The sequence below is a fragment of the Rhinolophus sinicus genome, linkage group LG17 (assembly GCF_036562045.2).
Source record: "Rhinolophus sinicus isolate RSC01 linkage group LG17, ASM3656204v1, whole genome shotgun sequence".
Taxonomy (NCBI): Eukaryota; Metazoa; Chordata; class Mammalia; order Chiroptera; family Rhinolophidae; genus Rhinolophus; species Rhinolophus sinicus.
In genome coordinates, this window is record NC_133766.1 from 13,167,485 (window position 1) to 13,191,596 (window position 24,112).

The window sequence follows — 24,112 nt, forward strand, 5'->3', positions numbered from 1 at the left end:
AAACTCCCAAACAACATAAATTTAAATAATTCAAAACCCCATCGGACAGGAGAGCAGTCCTTAGACGGTAGTGGCTACAGCTGCAGAGCCGTGGGGTTGCTCACGTTCCCGTTCTGAGTCTCCAGAAAAGGCAACGGGCAATATCCCCCACTCCCTCATGACTGGAATTCTTTGAACCCTCAAAGCGCGTCAGGGGTGCTGTTCTCCACAGCACCCATGGGTCCACGCTGTTGGAATAGTCTTTTGGTTTGATCACCAAGATGTAATGATGATTCTGTTCCATTTTGAAAAGGGTCTGAGAAAGTGTACAGGTCTAATTATATATACATATTTATACATGTGTATTTTTGTTTATTGTTACATTTTGACATTGGACTTTCTATTAAATAATTTTTAACAGTTGACCTGGCTTTGTTCTTTTAATTTTTTTTTTATTAATGTCTTTCTTCCTTTCCTGGATCTCAGGGAGGGGTTGGTTATAAATGGCCAGGAAAGATCTTGTGTTCTTGTCCCTCTGCTCTTTTCCCTTCTTCCCTAATCTATGGACACGAGGGCTTCTTCTTTCCCTTCTTTTCAATTCTTCTGTGTTTGCAGGACGTGTACTATGTCAAGCACCCACTTGGAAAGCCCCCAACCTTGTTTTCATCACCTCCAGCTTTCAGACACAGCCCACGTGGTCCCATCAGCTTCTGCAAATTCACGAATTCACAGACTTGATGAAGCGACAATAAGAAATGATAGAAAATGGTGCCGTGAGCCTTTTAAATCTCGTGTGTGCTTGCACACGTGTTCTCTCTCTCTCTCTCTCTCTCTCTCTCTCAGCTGGGAGACCTGGAACAATGGGACGAGTTACTCACTTAACCTTCCTGATTCTAACGTACCTTATCAATAAAAACAGTACTCCCTCCAGGGCTGCTTGGCCCACCTGGGCCCTCACAAACAACCCCTCAGACTTACCCATGACCACTTCCCACAAGGTCTCAGAAACCACGGCCTGCATTCTAGAAGATGTTGAGGAAGAAATTTGGCAGGGCTAGCGTGAACCTAGAGGATAACTGAGGTACTCACGGTGCTGGAGGCAGGGATTTCCTGAGACTCAGTTATTCAGCCGGTTCCAAACATCAGACGAGAAGTGCCTGCCAGTAACTCTCCTTCCAGAACTTGGTTCCCCAAAGAGTTTTTTGACTCAAACAAATGTTATTAACAGTGGGAAAATGGTAGGGGTGGGTAGGGTTTGAGAACCCCCACCCCACCACACCAACACACAAAATAAAAGAAGGTGTCGGTTGGGCAAAGCTGCCTCACTGGTTCATGTAGATGAGCTTCCATTGATGGTCTGTCTCCCCTGGGGGGTCTCAACGATGGTTGCACATTAGAATCAGCTGGGGGATTTCTCAGGCTACCAGTGTCCAAACCAGGTCAGTTAAGAAGTCAGGATTTCTGGGAGTGGGGATGGGCATTTCTTAGTATCTCCCCAGGAGACTCTGAGGCAAGGGAGGGTCCCAGAGCCACTTGCCTGGCACTGAGGGGGACACCCCCAAACTAAGCTCAACAGAATAAACCCTGCCCCTGGGGAGCTATGAATAGTAGGGTGCAGGTTTGTACACACACACACCAAGGGGCTGTGAGATCGCAGAAAAGGAAACACTCAACTCTGCCTTCATTCTCAATGGGGAGAATGAGCAGGGAAGGAAATGAGAAATGAGCAGGGAGAGGTGGGAGAATAGGGACGCCCAGTGACGCATGGCGTGTTCCTCTTGTGGACGTGGCACAAGAGAATGAATCAACCCCTAGAACACATAGCTCGGGCTAGTGAAAGGTCTTGGGGGTTCATCATGCTTCTACGGTAGGCACAATTTTGCTCACGACGTTCTGAAGAAAGAGAATTCCGTGAAGAAACCTTGGGGAGACACCTGCTGCCCTTGTTGGCCGTTCTGCCTCTTCTGGGCAGGACGTTACCCCCTTGATATCCCTGAGCCTGTTCCTGCCTGGTCCTGTTCCTGAATTCAGCTCTACCTCCAACCTCAGGACACTTCTAGCTGTGGCAGATGAATTCAGGCTAGAACACAGCATCCAGGGAATGACCCCCTTCTCCCAAAATTAATGAACCTCAAGGAAGGCAGGTCACACCCCCTTTGTGTGAAAAAGGGGTCTCTGGTTTCAAGGGACTGAGGGCCATGGCTGCTTATCTTCTCTGCAGAGTCCTTCAGGTGAATAAACAGAAAAGCAGGAGTTTCACCCTCGTGCCTTCGGAGGTGGGGTGTTATAATTATTGTAACTGGGGCTGCAGTGGTTGAATTGCCGGTAAGTTTGGGAATTGTCAGCTGGGATCTTACCCAGGACATATGTGTCTCCCCGGAGAGCCGGGCTCATGGCTGGAATCTCAAGCACTAGGTCCAATTGTTCCCAGCGGCCTGGTCATTGGTATGCTGGGCACTTGGTACATTGACCTGATGCTGGGTTCTCATGGTTTCCTGTCCTACAAGAGACTATGAGAACCGTGATTACAACCAACACAGACGATCCAGTAAAACGCAGTTGTAAAGACTGATCTGCCACCACCCTGCTCCCCAGAGGCCCAGCTGTGGGGTGAGGATGCTGGCTGGTTTCCCCGCAGTCCTTTTGTGTCAGCCGAAGGCTCCACTGAAGGTTTCTAGTGAGCTACAAACCAAGGCTGGGGCGCACAGCGATACGAGTCTCCCATGATCAGACTGGAATACAAATGGGGTTGGGGATTTAAAGATCAGGTTAGATGGCATGTGATGGGAGGGGCGCATGAAGGAGAAACCCTTTTCTGAAGCTCTGTGCTTCTGTAAGTGAAAACTCAAGTCCCTAACAAGGCTCTGTCTGTTTTCAGTTCCCACCCCTACTCCCAGGCCTCTGCCCAAAAAAGGAAAAAGAGAAGCTTTAAATCAAGTCCCTGTAAATCCTCTTTTATCCTTGAGATAATCTGGTGTTTGTGTCTCTGCAAACAGCAGCGCAATTCTCGTGCTCCAGGTCCCCTCAGCTCCTGACACAGAGGTGGCCTCAAACATCTCCCTGCCCCCACTCCTACTCCCCACCCCACCTACCTACACACAACTGAAAGGAAAAAGCTTGAGGGTCCTCCAAAATATAACGAAATCGGATCCTGGGGATAAGTAGGAAGACCTGAGGGGCAACCTGAAAACTCACACCTGAAACCTGGTTGTGGTCAATGCTGGGTCCCTGCCCTCCAGTCCCAGGTGAGACTGGCTCGTTAGCAGAAGCGAGTCTGCAGACACTGGCAGAGTGAGTCCTCATCATTCAGGGGAAGTGTGGCGTCAAAGCCATCATTTGGTCCCCCACGGATCCATCCTGACAATAGCCGCTGCCACTTAATGAGCAGTGATGAAACGGTCTCTCACCAAATCCTCCCAATAACGCCTATAAATTAAATGCTGGTTCCTCATTTTATAGCTGGAGAAACTGAGCCTCGGCCGAGACGAGCTCAGCAGCTCGTCCACCACTGATGCAGGCACAGTGAGTGGCCTGGTCAGCGCCTTGGAACAGCCGTGCTCCTCCAGGAGGCTCGGGAGGTTCCTGCTTCTTCTCAATGTAGGTCATAGCTGCCATCAGTGGACAGAGTATGAGTTTGGATTCAACGTTGGTTGCCAGTCCAAATCCCCTATTTTCACCTCCAAACCCTCAGGAAGCGTTTGCCCCGCTTGAGGTCAGGGTGAATGACCCGGTTTCCCTGCACACACTGCCGCAGGTGGGAGCAGGCCTCGGGCACCGTCAGTGCTTTCCTTGGCTGGTGCAGCTGCAATATCATGAGCTGCAGCCGTTGTCCTCAAAAATGCCGTGGACGTGATGGTGGGAGAGGCCGCAGTGAACGGATATCTCCATGGACATCTCCTCAGGCTCTGCTTGAGCAGTAGCGACTTAGGGACAATCTTGTTTGCAAACACCTCCATGGTGTCCGCGTCCAAGATCTCCAAGCACTTGTGGAAGCCGCCCTTGGCCAGAAAGCGGCCCGCAGACGGCACCGCGGACTGTGCAGGTCCACTAGGACCTCCTGTATCTCTTTCGCTGGCCGGGCGGCTGCCAGGACCCCAGGAGCTGCTGCCCCCTGGTGGATTGGTGCCTGCACTAGCTTCCCTGCAAATGCAGCCGCACTCGTGTTCCCGGAAGTTGCTTAGTGGCCCTAGTAGAGTCTGGGTGAAGTGCGCCTGAACGTTATAAAAGCCTCCTTTTTCTTCTTCTTCTTTTTACAATTGGGGAGGAGGAGGAGGAGGACAGGGAGTAGCTCAGGACCTCCAGATCCCGAGGCTGCTCCACCCCATCCCCGTGCCTCGGGGCCCTCGCACCAGTTTATTTCCTGGAGCAGAAGGGAAGCAGACACAGGCACAGGGCAAGTGGCTTTATCAGATTAACTGGTAAAAATGCTCAGTCACCCCGTGAGCCCCTGTGAGCAAGGCGACCCAGCCTCCTGTGTACTCAGTGGTTTCCAGCTGCTGGGTGGTTGTTTTTCCTCCAAACCCTTGGCCAGCCCTGCATCACACCCGAGGGCTGTGGTTTGGGGAATGTTTTGACTTGAAACCTTTAGGCCCAGTGGTGGTATTCGGAGTTGTGAGACCTTTCTGTGCCAAAAGGAAGAATGAATGGTCTATTTAGAACCTGCTAACAATTCACAGTATAAGGAACAGACAACAATTCTGCTGCTGAAATGTGGGCTTTCTGAGGGTAGCCCCAGGGGAGCTGGCTGTGTGGTAATCACAGCCCCTGCTCTGGATAGTCCATCTGCAAGACCCCCTCTAGTGGCAGCAATGCTTCCAGAAAATGGTAGCTCTACCTTGGCTTTTTCTGGGCCTCTCCTCAACCCCATCCCAGAACAGTCTACTCCTGGGGCCTGCGGTGTTCTTGGGCTGCGAGTGAGACCACTTTTCCTAAACCAGATGAACTTAGCTCTGGACTAAGGTGGGAAGGGTGGATATTTGGGAATGTCTGAAATAGCTTCTGAGTTGTGAGGTTTTACCTGACCGTGGCAGACACAGACAGGGTACCTGAAGGAGGAAGCTGGCTTTCCTCTCAGGACAAAATGGCGGGCCCTGGAGCCTTGGATACACTCCAGGGTGCTTCTGTCACCAGAGTGATGCTTCATTTCATTGCATCCTAGGATCAGACGAGAAAGAGAGACTCATAGGCTTCTTTCTAAACATTCCACCTATTTGAAAACTGATCAGTTTACTGAAATACCAAAGCTTGTTCCAAAAGTGAACCACAATTAGGAATGGTGTTCGTCTAATTTATCAAAATGAAAAAATCCTCGTAGGTTTTTTTGTAGAAATTTACAAAATGATTCTAAAATTTATAGAGCAATACAAAGGATCTAGAATAGCAAAAACAATTCTGAAAAAGAAAAACAAAGTTGGAAAACTAACACTATCTGCTTTGAAGACTTACTGTAAAGCTACAAAAAGAAAGATAACACGGTCTTGGACACACACATAGTATAGGCACACAGATGTAGACAGATAAATTATGGAGCATCCAGCTATAGACCCACATATATATGGGAGGAAGGGAGGGAGGAAAGGAAGGAGGGCCAGATACTAATCTTGAAAATTATCTGGTGGAGGGTTAGTCAAGGTTCCCGTATCCTACCTGAGCGGCTCGGCTTGCTGCAGAAGCAGAACTGGAAACTCCCTGGCTCGGCTACCGTCTAGCTGTTTGATCTTTGACAGGACACCTAACCTCTCTGGGCCTCAGTTTTCTCATCAAAATAAGGGGGTAAGACCAGATGAACTCCGCAATTCCTTCAGCTCTGATTTCAAGGGTACCACAGGTCTCCCAGTCACAGGAGACTTGGCCCCAACTCAGCATCCAGGAACTCACCACCAGGACTTCCTGCATTTGTCATGCCCTGGGCCCACCTGCCTGGTCCCCTGACCTCGCTAGCCCCAAGCTGGAGGGAGCCCATGGCAACCTCCTTACACGGCAGTGACAGTCCCAGTTTTGCTCATGGACCCCACCAAATAGCTTTCACTGAGGATTAAACTCACTTGGCTTCTCTTTAGAGATTAACCAGCTATTTTCTGGAGCCAGTCCTACTTTCTCATAAATTGCTGAAGTCCAGATGGCCAAGTCTTTGGACCTTCTTTACTGCCTTCTTGAAAACCTCATTAAATTCCTCTTTCCACCCACTATGGAGAGGAGCCCCTGCAGGGCTTGGGGAAGCACAGTCCCTACTCCCACAAACAGCCCCTCCTCTTCACCTAACTGAGCAGCATCCTCCATGAACAAGGGAGCATTGCTGGGCTCAGGGGTGGAGGGGGTGCAGGCATCGGGGGTCCTTGGGCCTGTATCATGCTGGAGGAAGAACACAGTCTCTCTCTTCACATTCCTGCCCACCTAGTAGGAAACACAGGTAAGAACTCACTCTGGAGGAGGGTGCAGATAAATAACAGGAGGACACATCCCACTCTTAACCGAGGTCTTTCTTTTATCTCGCAATAGAATATAAGCTCTACAAGGGCAGGGACCTTTTCTTGCTCACTCACCACTGGATTTCCTGCACTAAACGCTGTGCCTGGCACATAGTAGGCATTCAGGACTTATCTGTTGGTTGAATGAATGAATGTCATGTTCCTTGCCATATCCCCAGTTTCTAGTACAGCACTTGGTGCAGTAAATTCTTGCTAAAAGAAGAACGAACGAATGAAAGAGGGTCAAGGCAGGGCTTCAAAGGACGAATCACTGTTATCCAAACAAAGGACATAAAAGGAAAGGGGCAAGTGACTCAAAGCAGAGAGGATGACATTTGCAAAGGCAAGTGAAAATGTGGAGCTTTCGTGCAACAGCAACTTATTGGAGTGGGCCCAACATTTTATCTGAAAATGAGCTTATCTAACATTTTGCAGGAAAGTAGCAGAAGACCACTTGGGATTTCTCATTTCTTTACCCTGTACCCCCAATTTAGCGGCGTTAGATCAGTAAGAAGTCCCAGAACATTTGTGTTTCACTATATTAGTCACAACTTTTTTTTGTTTGCAAGTGACAGAAAATTAATTCGAACTAACTCAAGCAAGAGAACTAGCACGTGTAGGAGCTGGTTCTTTCTGTTATTATATATGTACGTATATATGTATGTACGTATCTGATCTTGGGTCTCCTTTCTTCTGGAGCAGCGTTATTCTCTCCTACAAATAGCTTTCTTTTCAGTCAGGGAAACTTGCTTCCATGGCCTCAGCAGCTTTAGAATCACCCATATAAAAATCCCAGAAAATACTTTGATGGGTTCTGCTTGAATCACGTGCCTACCCGAGACCAATCCCTATAACGATGGGCCAGGCTGAATCAAATGCCCTCCCCATGCCAGATAGCACCATGACTGAGAGATCCAGGAGAAGGAAAAGAGTGTTCCCCAAAAGGGTAAAATCAAACCACTCATCAGCCTTGCAGGTGTCCCAGGCAGCCAGTGCCATATGTGTAGACACATTATAGTGAGGTCCTCATGCAGCACACACAGAAGGTAAAACGTCAAACATATGCATTTTTCATGGCTTACTGCAACCTTCTCTGGGCCCCAATTTCTTCATCTGTAAAGTGAATATATTGAGCTACATTCATTGTTGATGGTCCCTTATAAAAACGACATTCTAGTATTTCCGAGATGTTTACATTTGAAGTCTTGCTAACATCTCGGATAATGGAAATGTCTGTTTCCTTGGTTAATGAATTCATGAGGTAGGTTTGGATGTTTTATCATTGTTGTTCTCAGTTGTTTCAAAAACACTTAACCTATATTTCAGCAAAGAAATCTAATCTTTTTCCCAAAGTGCATGTTTCAGTCTCATTCAGAATCTCGACTATTTGAATCAGCACTTTTGGAAGGAGCTATTTCGGGTGAAGGACTTTAGATCAATCCCAATTTTTAATTCTGAGGCCCAAAACTTTTATTATTTCTCATTAGTCCTGGAGCTGCAGGAAGGGACATCATTGCTCCCTCAGGTTAGCTGGGGCCCACTTGACCTTGGAAGAGAATATGCCAAGCTAGAGTCTCGGAGCCTGGAACATTGCTGTTTTGTATTTGTTGAGTAGCCATGATGTGCTCATGGAGTCAGACAAATGCCAGTGACGACACATCGGCCCTTCACAGCGGTGGGGGGCTCTGTGTCTCGTCAGGACACGTCATCTACCCCACCCCCACCCCCACCCCCTCCATCCTGGGCCAGAACAGGACAGATGCAGCACCAAGGGCACAGAGGAGGAAAATAGCATACTCATAGTCAACCGCTTGCTGCTAAAACTTGAAATTAAATCCAAGTTTTCTGACTTCCAGCCTAGTTCTCCTTCAACACTCGTCTGGCCCCATGTTCTGCATAGGATTTGTCTGCATGATGTATTTGAAATGTTTGAATTAGGTACTTTGGCAGAGACCCTCAGTGTTACAGCCGGGCAATGGTTACCCAGCCAAAGACGACATTTTCCCACCCATCAGAGGACAGGCGCAAGGGGGACTGAGGTGGGCCACTTCTGAGTCTGGGCCTCAGTGATGCTCTCCCCACACCCTCTTCCTTCTCCTACCAGCTGTCACCCAGACGTGGCTATGGCCCCACTTTGACCAAGACCCACTGTCATGCAGGGTCTCAGCTCCCGCTCCCCGCACAAGAATGCAGGATATGGCGAGGCCAAACAGGAACACCAATGGAGCCATAGATAGGGAAGTCCTACCACTATATTCTCGATGGCGGCTGGTCAAGACACAAAAGCAAACATCCGCCAGTATCCCAATGAGGGGTCTTCCTGCACCCCAGTCTTGCTAGCAACCAGGCAAGACACAGAAAGTAGGATCCACACGATCTGCAATCCACCATCCGTGCATGCTGACTACACTTACTAACCGCAGTCCACCGACCACTTCTCTGCCAACCAACCAACCCCCTAGCGTAGCCACGGCAGTTATATTAGTGGCTAATGGTTAACCGGTAACAGCTGATGGCCACCTAGCCACAGAGGATGGCCATCTAATTACAGCTGATGGCCATCTAATAACTGAGCCAGCACCTTTCCATGTGAGGCCGAGAGCCTGGAAACTGCTCACTGGGACTCTGTCCCCACACCCACCAAAGAAATCAACATCCAGGTTCCTTAAGCCGTTCTATTGTTGGCTCTCTTTGTTAGAGCTTTGTTAAGCCATTGAATACAGTTGCCCACTTGTCAGCCTTCTGGCTTCCACTGAAAAAAAAGGAAGATCTAGCAACACTGTGCCTGCAATCCTGCAGGGCGACAGGTAACTGGTGCTGGGACCCAGCGAGCCACAGACTCCATTGTGCCCTGGTGAGGCTGATAGCAGGTACCCCAGCCACGGCCCTCTCGCTTTTCTTTTCTTTCTTTCTTTTGTTTTTTTAAAAGATTTTATTGAGGAAGGAGAACAGGATTTTATTGGGGAACAGTGTGTATTTCTAGGACTTTTTATTGGGGAACAGTGGTATGTTTTTCCCAGGACTCATCAGCTCCATCCAAGTCAAGTTGTTGTCCTTTCAGTCTTAGTTGTGGAGGGCGCAGCTCAGCTCCAGGTCCAGTCGCCGTTGGTAGTTGCAGGGGGCACAGCCCTTCATCCCTTGCAAGAGTCGAACCGGCAACCTTGTGGTTGAGAGGATGCATTCCAATCAACTGAGCCATCCGGGAGCTGAGCAGCAGCTCATTGACTTTATTCTCTTTGCGGAGGGTGCAGCTCGCTGGCCCATGTGGGAATTGAACCGGCAGCCCCGTTGCCCAGAGCTCGCGCTCTAACCAACTGAGCCACCGGTCCACCCTCACTCTTGTTTTTCCGACCCTTCACTCTTTCCCGTGAACTGCCTGAATTGCAGGCAGCTGTGTTTTCAGAAGCATTTGCACGTGAATAAATGCCTCAGAGAGTCCGAGTCTTCTCTCAGGAGTTTGTACTGTTTTAAAACTGATCTCAACCTTGGTTTGGGACCTGGATTAGACCCAATGCTTCTCCCACAACAAATATTCTATAATATCCCTTTACATTCCTGAAATTAAATTAAAATTACCTTCACATAATTCTAAAAGTCAGTATAATGTCCTAATGGAAATACAAAGGAGGAAGGAAAGAAAAGATGCTTATGATGATGTGTTTCAATAAGTAGAGGCTTGGTAGCAGCCAGCATGAAGCAGTCAGATGCTCACGTGCCTAAATAGAAGCTCTGTGAACTTGACCATCGCAAATGCAGACCGCTGTAGGGCTGTGATGTTTGATAACTCACGTACCACAAGTGGCATTGCCATCAGGGATGTGATTTGTCCAAAAGGTGACCCACTCTTGGTAAAGTGCTGAACTAAACAAAATTCAGTCTTCCCTTGATTCTCACAACAGCAGCATTTCTATAAAACTTCATGCGTTTGAAAACATGCACCAAATACTTTGTAAACGTAAAATGGAGTTGAGACTCAGGTCATTCCGAACATGTTCTTCACTCAGGAACGCAAATCATCTACCTGTTGATTTCAACTTGGGCACCAGGCAGTCATGGGGCTGTGGTCCTTGATTGGGGACACCCTCCTGGGCGTTTCCGGCTGTCAAGACAATCCTGACTCAACCATTAAGACAACCGAATACATCCACACTTTCCTAAGGCCGCCTTCCAGCAGATGCTCTCCCATTGAGAGCTGCCGCCTCAAACCAAAAAGACACACAGGGACAGGAGGTGATATTGAAGCTTGTTCTGAACATGACTCTAAGTTTTCCTTTGTCGCTTGCTAAAAATGAGGTGTCACCTCAACTTGATTTTCTGTGACTCCCTGGACTTGTTAGGCTTTTGTTTAGCAATGAAAAAGACCGTGGTGGGGCTGCCAGGTGAGTGTGCTTGCTTTTCCCCTTCGACTCTGGGAGAAGAGGAGGAGGTGGGTGGCCTTCTCTTCCCCACTCCAGGCAAGACAAGCTTTACCTGTTGATTTCTGGTTTTAAAAAGGAGGTATAAACAAAACAGTGGCTGACAATGAATGAAATTCAGGGTCTCCCATCCCTCTCCTCTGCCTATTAAGAGCCTCGTGAAATGAGTCACATTGAGACATTTATTCACTGCTTCTACAAGTGCATGAACCTAAAATAGTTCTTGAGCCATTTTTCTTCACTGCTGTGATGCTGGACAGCCAAGATGAACACGATTTCTCACAGAAACATGCCTGTAAATCAGGTGTCACCTGGTCCAGAACGCAGCCCACAGTCAAAACACCAACCGGTCCCTCACACACTTAGAAAGCCAAGGGGCATAAAGGCTTCATTTTCTGAACTCTCCCCTGAGTCCAGCCTCCTGGCTTCTCCCCATTGAAGAAACCCTCCAATTGTTCCACAGGCCTTGGTGTTGTCTAAATTCTTATATGGTTTCGTAAATGGCCTTTGGACAAGTGCTGCTGTGCTTACTGTGTGCCAGGAAGGGACAGAGAGGGAAACTGTTTTTCCTGTCAGGACCCTAGGGCCAGGGTCTGCTCCTCACTGAGCAAACGCCTCACGTTCCTCATGTCACGCTGTCCAACCACCTCATTTCCTCCTCTGTCTCAAGCCATTTTTAACTGGGAAGGATCTGACCTGACAGGACAATTAAATATTAATACCGTGATTGAAGAGTCTGTGTGCTAATCAATTAAAAATAGGACATGTGGAGCTGAAACATTTTCAATCTATTTTTCTTTCTGTCAGGAACGCTCTCGCCCTGTTGCTCAGACCCCAATTCCCTAAGGCTGGGATGGATCCTGGAAGACATGCACGCACACCTGCTGGCTGGGTAGCTGGTCACCCCCCTCCTGGGATGGAGGCAGGTGCAGGGGCTGATGTGGCCTTTCTCCTACCATGAGGACGTGGGCTGACATAGACCTCTCCTCCATCAGTCTTCTTCAGGATGAGCTGCCACCCTCTTTGGGCTCCCATTCTGTGCTGCTTTCATCAGATGCTTTGTAATTGTTTGCTTTTTTTTGTTGTTTGCTTGTTTGCACTGCATCCTAGAATGGGAAGGAATGCATTAAGGGCAGGAACCATCCTCTTCATCTTTCCACGCAGGTGGGGCCCCGGGCCTGGAAGCTGATGGGCAACTCATAACGTTTGAGCCATGAATCAATAGGGCAAGGAAGCTTCCACTTTGTTGTACTTCCTTGTTTCCCACGGTAAATCTATTGAATGATAATTAAAAACTTAATTCTTCTTCCTTCTTCCAAGTCAATTTGAGGTGGCATATGGGTGACACTAGAACATACCCTGAGAAAGTCCAGGACAAATGAGAATTTATTTCTATCAAGAAACAGAGTGGGCAGCTACTACTCCCAGACCCGTGAGATGAGCTGATTGCACCACCATCGGTAAGTATGGAATTTGGTTCTGAGCTTTCTAGAAGCCCAGGCCAAAAGGGAGACATTGTCATTCACATGGCTTTTATTTGCTCACCAAAATGAACACCAATCGGTCTGTAAAGACAAACTTTTCCCGAACCACTGCAATTCAAGGGGGATTTGTTCTGTGAATCCTTACATAGAAATCCCAAAGTGTCATCTTGCTGTTCCTCAAATTCCTGCCACAGAACTTGTCCCTCTGCCTGGAATGTTCCACAGAGCTTCTCAACATGCACCTCTCTGCTCAAGTGTCCCCGTCACAGCAGCCACCCCTGTCACTTCTCCCCTGGCCGGCCCCCTCCCGGTGCCACCTGCCCCACCTAACTCATCTCATGTGCTTGCCATGTTATCTGTCTCCCTCACTAGATTATGAACTTCATGGGACCAGGATTTTGTCTGTTTTGTTCACTGCTGTATCCCCAGGCCCTAGAAGAACACTTGGTACGTAGCAGGCATTAAATACATATTAGCTGAATTGTGAATCAAGGACATATTCTCAACCAGGATTTGGGGAAAGCATAGGAACTCTGTTTTAAAAGGAGACTCCTCTAATTGTGAAATCCCTCTGAGGACCATGAGATAACGTGTTCTGGGTACTTTGCTTTCTTATAACACAATTTCATTCAGGGATAGAACAGGGAGGATCTCTGTAAATGCATTACATTAGTGAGTTCCTGGGTCTGTCATCTGTCTCGAAGTAAGGCCGAAGTAAGCTTTGACAAATCTTCACTCAGGGTCAGTCTGGTTTTCATATATATATATACCAGGGTGCCAAAAAAAATGTATACAAGTGGACACTTTGGTCAACATTGCCCAAGCAGTAGTTCACCGTCATCAGAAGTGTCTGGACGCTGATGGTAACCACTTTGAGCACCTCTTGTAATTGCAGAAGTCAAGCGTGACTTGTATTCATCTCTTGTTATTGGTATATATTGAGTATTACAATTTGAATACAGTTTTTCTTTTTAAAAATGTATGTTCGAATATATGGTGATGGAAGGAGAACTGACTCTGGGTGATGAACACACAATGGGATTTATAGATGATGTAATACAGAATTGTACACCTGAAATCTATGTAATTTTACTAACAATTGTCACCCCAATAAATTTAATTAAAAAAAAATTAAAAAAAATGTACGTACGTTTTTTGGCACCCTCTGTCTTTTACAGTCAAGGTTCTCGCAGTCTTGCTATGTTGCCCAGGCTGGAGTGTGGTGGCTACTTACAGACCAGCATGAGAGGTTGGAACCGCTTCTTTTCTGACATGGGCTGCTTCACCCCTCCTGAGGCAACCTGGCAGGCTAGCACCCCTGGGAGATCACCAGACTGATGCCGAAGTTAGTGCAGACATTCCATAGGCAAAAGGGGGGTCACTCACATGGCTGTTGACAGTTCCTCACTTGTGACTGGCAGGAGGCTTTGGTTCTTCACCATCAGGTGTCTCCAGGGGGCAGCTTGAGGGTCGTTTGGACGTGGTAGCTGGCTTCCCCCACAGCAAGTGATCCACTGTTACTTCATCAATTCTATTTGTTGGAAAGGAGTCACTAAGTCCAGGCCATATTCAAGTGAGGGGGAGTTAAGCTCCACCTCTTTAAGGGAGGAGAATCAAAGAGTTTGCAGACATATTTTAAGACCACCACACCATCTTATGTGAAGAAAATGGCCCCAGCAGGAGAAATGTATACAACAGCCATTACCAACAAGAGAAGTTCTTGATTGTAAGAAAGATGGCACAATGTGCTGAAAAAATCATGGACTGAAAAATTAGACACCCTAGGACTCAATTCTCAAACCCATCACTTACCAGCTGGATTAATTTGAGGATGATATTGAACTTCTCTGGGCTTCCGTTTTCCCTTGTTGAAAATGGAGACATTATTACAACCTGCTGACATGCTGTGAGAAAAGAGAGAAAATGTTCATTTGTCTTCTGAGCACACAGTAAATACTCAAAAAATGGCAGGTATCATTAAATTATGCTAAGACACTTCTGAAAATCCATAAGTTTTGAAGATTTATAAATTGGTATACTATACAGTGTGGAAAAGTGATTAGACTGCTTAAAGAGGATTACTTACTTAAGATGCACCATATAAACTCTAATAAACGTTTATCCAGTACAGTGATTTTGGTCTGATATTCACCTTATCCTTCTGGGTCGTGTGTGTGTGTGTGTGTGTGTGTGTGTGTGTGTGTGTGTAGTCCTTGCCTAATTCTCCAAAGACTTTCAAATGTTCAAATGGCGTACAACAATATCAATTAGAAAATAAAGACATTAAAAACAAAATTTTAAAAACACAAAAAGAAACAAGTGGAAACCTAGGAATATGCAACAAGTCAAAAGAGGGAAAAGGCTAAAATGAATGGGGAGGAAATAAGAATCATTTGAGGCAAAATCTGTCTGTAAGCCAGAACGAGAAAAAACCATCATCAGAGTCATAAGGAGCGACAAAACCCTTTCCCTAGGAGTTGATTCTGAAAGGAATGTCTCCTGAGGAAGTCACGATAGAGCACACGGGATTGGAAAGCCGTCCCTGAGGAATGTACAGAACTACTTTATAAAGCTCTTAGCATCCCACAAACACAGGGGGGCATGACCTCAAAGCACCATCAATAATGACAATTCAACAAGGGCTGAAATTGCTCGGTACATCTGGAGGAATTAATGGAAGAGAGCCTTCATACCTCCTGTCCAAATTAAGATGATAAAAACCATAATGTGAGTTTTTTTGTACACTTACTGGGGATCAGGCAATAGGCTGAGTGCTGTACATGTACGAGCTAAGTTAATCTTCACAAGACCCTAGGAAATAGATACAACTCTCAGCCCCATTTTGCAGATGGGGAAACTGACGCCCAGAGACACTAGATAACTCAGATAGTGAACAGGAGAGTCAGGACATAAAACTGAACAATCCGGAGCTTGCCCTTCAAACACCTCACGAGGGAGCATGCAGCACTGGGGACTGAGATGAGAGGGGACATGGGGAAGGAGACCTGGAAGGCGGGGTGAGGCTCTCCAGCAGGAAGTACCACCAGATGGCCTGTGGGCACTGGCTCTGCAGCGATGATTGAGGGGCCTTAGGGTGACAAGCAAGGCTAACCAGGGAGGAGCTCCACTACCCTTCAAAGTGTCATCTAAAACTATAGTTTTGCCCCAGTTCTGTTAGCTTTGAGACTCACACAAAACATTACAAAGGAGTCTCAATAGCCTGGGGGTCAAGGATGTGGCTCGTAGGTAGATGCACCCCTAGAGTAAATCCATCACCAAATAAGATCAGAAAAGGCATCAAGATCCATTAGCTCCGGGACATCCTGTGGTCAGGAAACCCATTTAATGTCCTTTAACCTGGCATTTCCCAAACTTTGTTTTGTTGAAACATGTGTTCACATCCTGCAGGTGGAGACGAATGCTGGCCCAGCAGATCTCAAAGGTACCTTTCAGCTCACGGATTCCACGGTTTCGGGCTTCTTTAAATAGGCAACTGTAGGAACAAGGGATTTGAAGTCCGAATACCTATGCCTGATTCAAGCTGAGCTTCTTGTTAATGGGGAATCCGGGGTAAAGGGATTTCTTAGAACCGTGATTTTCTTATCTGTAAAATGGAGATCGTGATACTATCTCACCACAATGCAGCTGTGAGGATCACAGTAGGTAATTAATGCATGCTAAAATGCAATTTATAAACTGGACACAGCATCCTTACATTAGCTATTACTGTTACAAATTAAAAATGAAGCAAAACAAAACTAGAAGTCAAACCTGAACAATTTTATCACCTGGGCATCTGCCGGAGACTGTTTTCCACAGCTTTGCCTGCTTTTAAGACTTCAGAGTAATGACACAGTTTTTAAATGGAGCAAATCCCTTGAATTCTCTCTTTCTCTTTTTGTAGATTGATACTTTCAGTGTCGTTTCAATTTAGTATTTGGGTCAGGAAGGGAAATAAAAACAAACAAATGATTTGTTCTGCACAAACAACCTCTGGTTGAATGGGTTTGGGGCTTTTCATTCAATGCCAGAGGCTGGTGGTCAAATTAAAAACAGAGCATAAGACAAAGGGAGACTCTTGAAAGAAATTCATGGGAGAGAGACACATCTCACTACTGCAACTCCAATACAGACAGTCGTGAGACAGGATTCTTTAGAGGGAAAAAAATTGTCCTGACGTGTCTAGAGCAGCTCTCTTTCCAGGGAGAAAGAATGTTGCTTTTTCACACCTCACACTGGTACCTAGTGAGACAAAGTGATCCTGGTCCAGATAACACTTTCTTGTCTTCTGCACATAATAAATAAATAATGTTATGCCGTGAAAAAAAAAAAATTTCACATCCCAAATTCTTCCACCTTGTTTGTATATTTTACTCCTTGGTCTTTGCCCAAAACATGACACTCAACCAGTTCAAAATAACACCTTCTGTTGTGCAGTTTTTAAAGAATTTTATCTTTAATGATACAATGAAGCTGAAGGGCCAATATAGAGTCTGCATGATGTGACTTTCTCATTAATTTTTTTAAATAAGAATATTCAGTTTCTGTTTGAATCACTGACTTAACATTGAAGAATGTTCAGTGTGAAGGCTGGTGCTCAGCTGTTTAACTGGGATTCCTCAGAGAAAGCATAATAGTTAAGAAATGAAGCAGCTCTCCTCCCAGGGCAAGATGTGGCCCTTCAGGTACAAAATGATGGTAGCATGACTTGGAAAAGATGGTTTCTTGCATTTTAATTGATTTATGGCATAAAATCAAAAGCTCAGGTTCGGTATTTCTAAAATGTCCCGGTTGATGACATTCTGCTCACAGCTTTTTTTTTTCCTTCCAATTTTACAGAAAATGTAATGCATTAGCAAAGGAGAGAAAATGTAACCTCTCTTGATTTTGCTGAAACCCAGGAAGGTTTTCTTCAGCAGCACCCATTGGAGTAGATTTGGACAAGTCTCTCCAAAATAGAAAAGTTCCATTAGTAAACTTCAGAGAGAAATGCACTCTCTGAAAAATCTGCAAAGGTTATTCCGCTGTTTCATCACTTGCTGATTTTCCCCCAATGAATTTCTACTCTATTTTTAAACTGTTTCACCTTAAGATGACAAAGCAGCCCTTTGAAAATGATATAGAGTCCATTACTTTAATTTTTGTTTATTAAAAAATACTGTATAACACTTGGTTTTCTTGTCTTAATAAAAAATACTCTCCCCAACATGCAGGTAATAATATACACGCCTAAATTTCTTTAAACTTTCTTTTGATTATTTCAGGGCTTTAAACAATCAGAACTTTATTTTTGAGTATGGTGTGAGATAGGGATCCAACTTCCTTCCCGATAGATAGCACATGGTGGCCGCACCATTTGTTATAGTGTATCAACCATCCTTTCCCCTACTAGATTAAAATGTTACCTTTCTCATATAGTACATGATATCACTATATATATCGAGATCATTTCTGGGCTCTTTATGTTGTTCAAAGGATGTTATGGATTTTTAAAAATTCCTATGCCACAATATACTGTTTGTATTACAGCAGCATTAGCGAATGGTTTATTTTCTGGTAGGAAAGTCCTTTCCTCATTATTCTATGGCTATTCTTGGACATTTAACCTTCCACAGGAATTTTAAGATTATGTATCCAAATAAGTAAAAACTCTACTTAGATTCCAATCAGAATTCTATTAATTATACATGTCACGATTGAGGAAAATGACATGTTTTATGATGCGACGTTTTCCCTTCCATACTGTATGTGTTTCAATACGTAAAGGCCTGGTGTGATTACGTTCAGAGCCAGTATGAGGGAGTCTGGACCTGTGTGCTGTGAGAATAATGATGTCTAACACGGATTATGAAACAGTCTCGTCTGGGTCTTACTTCCCTTTGGATGTCCCCAGCCCTTCAGAAAGTTCCTTCTAAGGGGATCACGGTATCACCACTGAGGGGGAATTAAGGAAGCTGCTCCCTGAAGGGCACAGAGCAGGAAAGGAGAGAGCGGAGCCTTTCCCATACCCCCAGGCAGCTGCAGGAATGCAGTTAGCCTCAGCCTCCAGGGGTCAGCTGCTGCAGCGCTAGCCTGGCTGCAGAGAACCCCCTTACCTGCTTCTTCCCTCCCTGGGCAGCTCTCACCTGCGGCCTGAGTGAAGCAGCTTAGAAAAACCCTGCCCAAGTGACACAGGATACTTGGACAGCAAAACTCTCTGCAGAGATTCTCCACATTGGCAGAGCCCTTACTGGGCGTGTACTGAAATTCCTTCTGTGCCCTACACTCATTCTTTCCTTCCTCTCACAGGTGTTGCTGCTCTCTAATAAATACCTTGAAGCCTAAACTCTGGCCTCGCTTCCACCAAAGAAGCCAGACTGCAAGGGCAGTGGTGTGCTGGCAGAGCAAAGAAGCGGGAGAGGAGAGTAGAACCTGTCTCTAAGCACCTGGGGGTGGGGAGTCTTGGAAATAATTGCTGGGGCAAAGTTTCTGTAATGAGGCAGGATGGCGCTGGAGGTCTTCTTAAGCTGGGTGTTAATCTAAATAAGATATTCTTTGATAAACCTGCACCCAATTTCCATGTCCAGTCACAAATTGATTTCTCATTAATACCTAAAAACCAAATTTTCCTTCTTTTTCCTTCACTGGTTTCTTCCTTCTTTCCATGATATGCCTTTCACCAATTCCTCCCTCTACTTCATTTCCACAGTCCCACAGTGCATGTGTATGTCCCCTGCCCCCAAATTCATATTGAAATCCTAACCCCCAGGGTGATGGTATTAGGAGGGGGGGCCTTTGGGACGTGATTAGGTCATGAGGGTAGGACCCTCATGAATGGAATTAGTGCCCTTAGAAAAGAGACCCTAGAGAAGCCCCTCACCCCTTCTACCATGTGAAGACACAGCAAAATGACAGCATCTGGGAACCAGGACTCAGATTTCCCCAGACACCAAATCTGCTGGCGCCTTGATCTTGGACTTCCAGCCTCCAGACCTGTGGGAAATAAATTTCTGTTGTTTATAAGCCACTCAGCCTATGGTGTTCTGAGATAGCAGCCCAAACAGACTCAGACACACAGAAGCTTTACGCTTTTGCTTTTCTGCTTGAAGTCCCTTCAACTCCAGCCATAAGCACACGGTGGGAAGTTCGCAAACTTCATTGTCAGACCTCGTATTTCTGTGACTACAGGTATATTATCCACAACAAATCAGGCAGTCGGCAGCCCAGGAAAGAGCCTCGAGCTGGGAGTCTAACACCCTTCATTCTAGATTTGGGTAACATTCCTTACCTTCTCTGGGCCCCACCTCCTTACCTGTCAGATGAAGAACGTAGATCAGTGATGTGTGAACTCTACTAGCACACAGACCGTATGTCTCTGATCCTTGCCACCTGGCGCCTCGTGGCACGCTGGAAGAGAAGCTTCTGCGTGCATCCATTCTTCAACCCCTTCCCACAGCCTTTTCTTGAACAAGGAAGTCTCTGCAACCCTTAGCTTACTATTCACTACGTTCGTGGGTCCATGTCAGTCCAGGTGACAAGTCTCCCCTTTTTTTGTAGTCTCATCCTCCAATCCAGTAACTCATGCTTTAGGAGCAGAAACAAAAACTCCTCTGCTTTGCTCTTTTAAATTCCCCGATGCTTATGCTTCCTTATTCCTCTTTCCCGTTCAAGCAGGAGCAACCAGACCAGGATTTTAGCTCATGCTCACACATCTTTACAAAATTTAATAATGCTACACAAGGCCTCAGAAGCATTTCTGTAGGCACTTTGAGAAGCAGCAAAGCCTGTCTTTGGATTGTCCCTACCAAGTGGTGCACTGGTAAAAATGTGTGTGTGTGTGTGTGTGTGTGTGTGTGTGTGTGTGTGTACATATATGCAAACAAATAGCCCTGATTGTAGCATTCGCTGATTTCCAATTTCTCTGGTGTCAATACTCCCACCATGACAGATGTCAAACTACCAATGGATTCACAACCTTCAACAACTAGCTTGCAAAGTCCCTAAGGATTTAACAATTGGCTTTTGGGAGTCCGTAGGTGCTGGTTGCCTCACCACACTAGCAGGGCTATCCCCCAGTTCTGCAGGGCACCCCCAAGCAACAACCATCTGTACTCTTGGCATTGTCATTAACTAACACAGTTTTCTCATCACTGAGCACTCAACAGGGCCCACACACTCGCGGGAACGTCACAGACCTGATCTCATTGAACAAAGTCCAGCTATCTCTTTTGGGAACTCCCACCCTCCACGTGGCCTGAGTGGGACATAAAACATAGGACACTATGCCTGTGGGGCAAAGCAGTGCACACCCCCCCCCCCTCCAAAAATGTACTTTTAACTCAGTGGAGTTCCTTTAAGCATATATTTTTTTCCATTACAAAAGTAATAAACCACTTTGCCAAGAAAATTGGAAAGCAACCATTAGTTCTCACATGTCTTAAGAATTATTTGATATCAGGGTGAAATGTTCAGGATACATTGCACTTTAAAAGTGAGAAATAGTACAGTAGCATGCAATATGATACCAATTCTGTAGAAAAACAAAACAAAACAAATGTATTAATGAAACACTGGAAATAAAGAAAAAATGTCATCACAGTAGTCATCGCTGAACAGTGGGAAGTAAAGATTTTTCTTACTTTCTATTTTACAGTTTCTGTATTTTCCATAATTAATGTGTCAACATGTATTACAATTACAATGAGAAAAATATAACACATGATTTTTATTTGGAAAACAATGGAAACGAAAACAAAACCCATGGCCTCACCCTCCAGACTCAAGAGTTGCTCCATTCTAATCTAATGTAATGTTTTTGAAAGAGATTTAATTTAAGAGAAATAGCAGTAGTAGGAATGGGCCTTGCAGTTCCCTCTCCGGGGAGAGATCGGGGACTCCCCCTGCACCCTAACCCTCGGGGACCTCTCCCATGGGCCTTATTATCTCTCATTTTCACAAAAACCCTGCAAAATGCATACTATTAATTCCATGTTAGAGGTGAGGAGACTAAGAAACTCATTCTCTATGAGGTCAGGTTCTGTCTCATCCATCATCACGTCCCCACAGGAAACCTGGACCTCCCGTCAGCCAGAAGCAAGTTCTAGGCTCGGCATTGACACTCTCTGGGTATATCTCCCTGGGAAAGGAGTTGAACTAAGTTTCCATTTCTTATAAAATAAAGAGTAGAAGATAACTTCCCTTGAAGGGTGGTTGAGAGCATTAAATTACATAGTGTTCAAAAGAACTTACATAGCACAAGGCCCAGTAAAGGTTAGCTACAGTCAGCCATGGAGATGAGATTTGAAGATAAATGTATCTGGTGACAAAGTCTCAGTGAGGGGTTTCTTTGTGCGGGTCAAGGAACTTTGCCTTCAGCTGGCCCACAGCGCCTCCAACAGTCACCTGGTCCTGGAGACATTTGTGTCGTCCTGAGGTAAGTGCTCTTGCTGGGAGCTGGGAGTGGGGAGCTGGGAGCAGGGAGCAGGGAGCTGGGAGCGGCCTTGGGTCATCAGCCCTGTTGTTTACCAGGAACCTGAGGGCTCAGGCTCCCTGGGCCTGGCAGGTGGCAGAAGGACAGGACAGGACGAGCTTTGCTCTGTCCCTACAAGGACTCTTCCCTCTCCCCAGATGCTTGCTGACCCAGCATCTAGACCAGCTGGATTTCCCCTGCGTCCCTTCCTCTGGGGGTTATCTCTGCCAAGCTGTCAGGATCTGATTTTCCCTGTTTACCCTTTCCCTGTTACACCTTCCTCAGGCCCCAGAAAATGTCAGAGCACAAGCTGGGAACATGGCCCTCCTGCTGGTGAGCGGGCAGCTTTGAGTCCTTTTGTGTTTGGAAAAGCCCTGCCAATTAGCTTGTGCTCTGCCCACATGCCCAGGGCAGCAGGCCAGGCCTAAGCAAAATTAGACAATGGGCTCCCAGAACACTGAGGGGGCAGCAACACCTGCTGTCCCCCCTCTGGGCTGAAATTGGGGGTGGAGTTGGAGGCCAGGGTTTGTGGGGGCGAGGGGGGGGGGCAAGCTGTGCACCTGCTACAGGAAGTTCGTCCTTCCTCCACATCCCAGGTGGCACAGCCCAGAGGAAGGGCCCAGCCCTGGAACTGGCCTCTCTCCAGGCCCAGGGAGTGTTGGTACTTACACCTGGGGTCACTCACAGTACTGTTCAGCCTGGAAGAATGCCTTCAGGGCAGGGCTGGGGCGCATCCATCTTTGTGTCTTGCGTCGTTGTCCCCAGCACAGATCTGGCCACTCAAAGCATGCTTGGTGAGGGCAGGATGGTGCACAAGGCCCGGGCCCGGCTGGGGATGAAGACTTTTGGAACAAGGTAGATGTGGGTTCTCATCCCACCTTTCTTACTCACCCACTCTGTACCCTCAGCTACTGGACTTCTCAGTTAGGGTTCCTTCCTCTAAAATGCAGGGAGTGAAAAATTTTCTACCTCACAGACTTCTTGTGAGGATGAAAGGAAAGGAAATGTTGAGACCCTGGCATACCGAAGCACTGAGTACACATTATGGCCATTATTATTTACAGAATCCATAGAATTACTGAACACTCTTCTGGGATGAAAAAAAAAAAGCTGTAAGTTTTACAATGGTAATATCGTATTTCTGAGGTTAACTAGAACACCAGGAGGTCAGAGGGCAAAGGTGTCCCAGGCAACGTAATGACCATTTCCGAAAGACCTCCCAGGTGCCACTCACTGGGCTAGGTACCTCCCATGGGTGATCTCATTTTACATGGCAGATAACATTTCTGAAAGATCAGGCAGTTAAAAGTGAGACAGCTGCTGGCACATGAAGGAAACAAAAGAAATGTTCAAGACCGAATACCTACTGCGTCAAGACACCTAATTAGAAAACAACGTCGTCGTGAATTAGTAGAGCAAGGCTCCAGCTCTGCCAGAGGAGCTAAAATAAATGTGCCGACAAGGGAATCACAAAGCAAAGTCAATTAGCATCCTGGTGATTCTGTCCGCACAAGTCAGAGGCTTGACAGAACCGAGCATGTGTTATGTCTTAATGTCATGCTAAACGGTAGTGCTTAGTCACACTTGTCATATCACTGGGGAATCCTATTCCAATCAGAGATCTTCACGTCAATTGAACTTGTCTCGTTATAATAAGAAACTATCAAGGTAATGCAAACTACTAAAATACAGCACTTTGAAAATGACGAAGCAACAACAGGATGTTGGAGTTCGTTCAACGTGACAGACATTACACAAAGGAAAATTATAGATTATCTTCCACTTCCATATTGTAGGACTCGGGAATCCATTGTTACAAAGACAGTCAGGGTTGGTATCATGCATTCATTCTTCCAGTCCATCTCTCACTTATTTTTCCATTCTTTCAACCCCATGAGTTGAGTACCATATCATAATGAGTAGAGTTGGGGTGACATAAAAAGCCAAATAAGAAATGGTGCATTCCTTGAAGGGACAGGGTCTGTTAGGGAATAATCCAGTGGAGTGGCAGTGACGCAAATAACTGCAACCCACTGTGGGGGCGGAGCCCCAGAGAGTAGTTTCCAGGCTCTCGGCCTCACATAGACAGGTGCTGGCTCAGGTAGTAAATGGCCAACTGTGATTGCATGGCCATCAGCTGTGGCTAGTTGGCCGTCAGCTGTAACCAGTGAGCCATTGGCCACAATATAACTGCTGTGGCTACGCTAGAGGGAGAAGAGAGAAAAAGAGAAGAATGGGGGCTAGCAAGAAGATGGTGGCTGGGCTGGCAAGTGTGGATGGCGGTTTGCGGACAGTGTGAATCCAGCTCCATTGAGAGTA

General features: G+C 46.3%; 1 pseudogene; it reads right to left on the minus strand.

Moving 5' to 3' along the window:
• Nucleotides 1–3,593: 3,593 nt before the first annotated feature.
• On the minus strand, nt 3,594–11,820 carry LOC109450562 (serine/threonine-protein kinase PLK1; annotated as a pseudogene).
• Between the last annotated feature and the right edge of the window lie 12,292 nt (nt 11,821–24,112).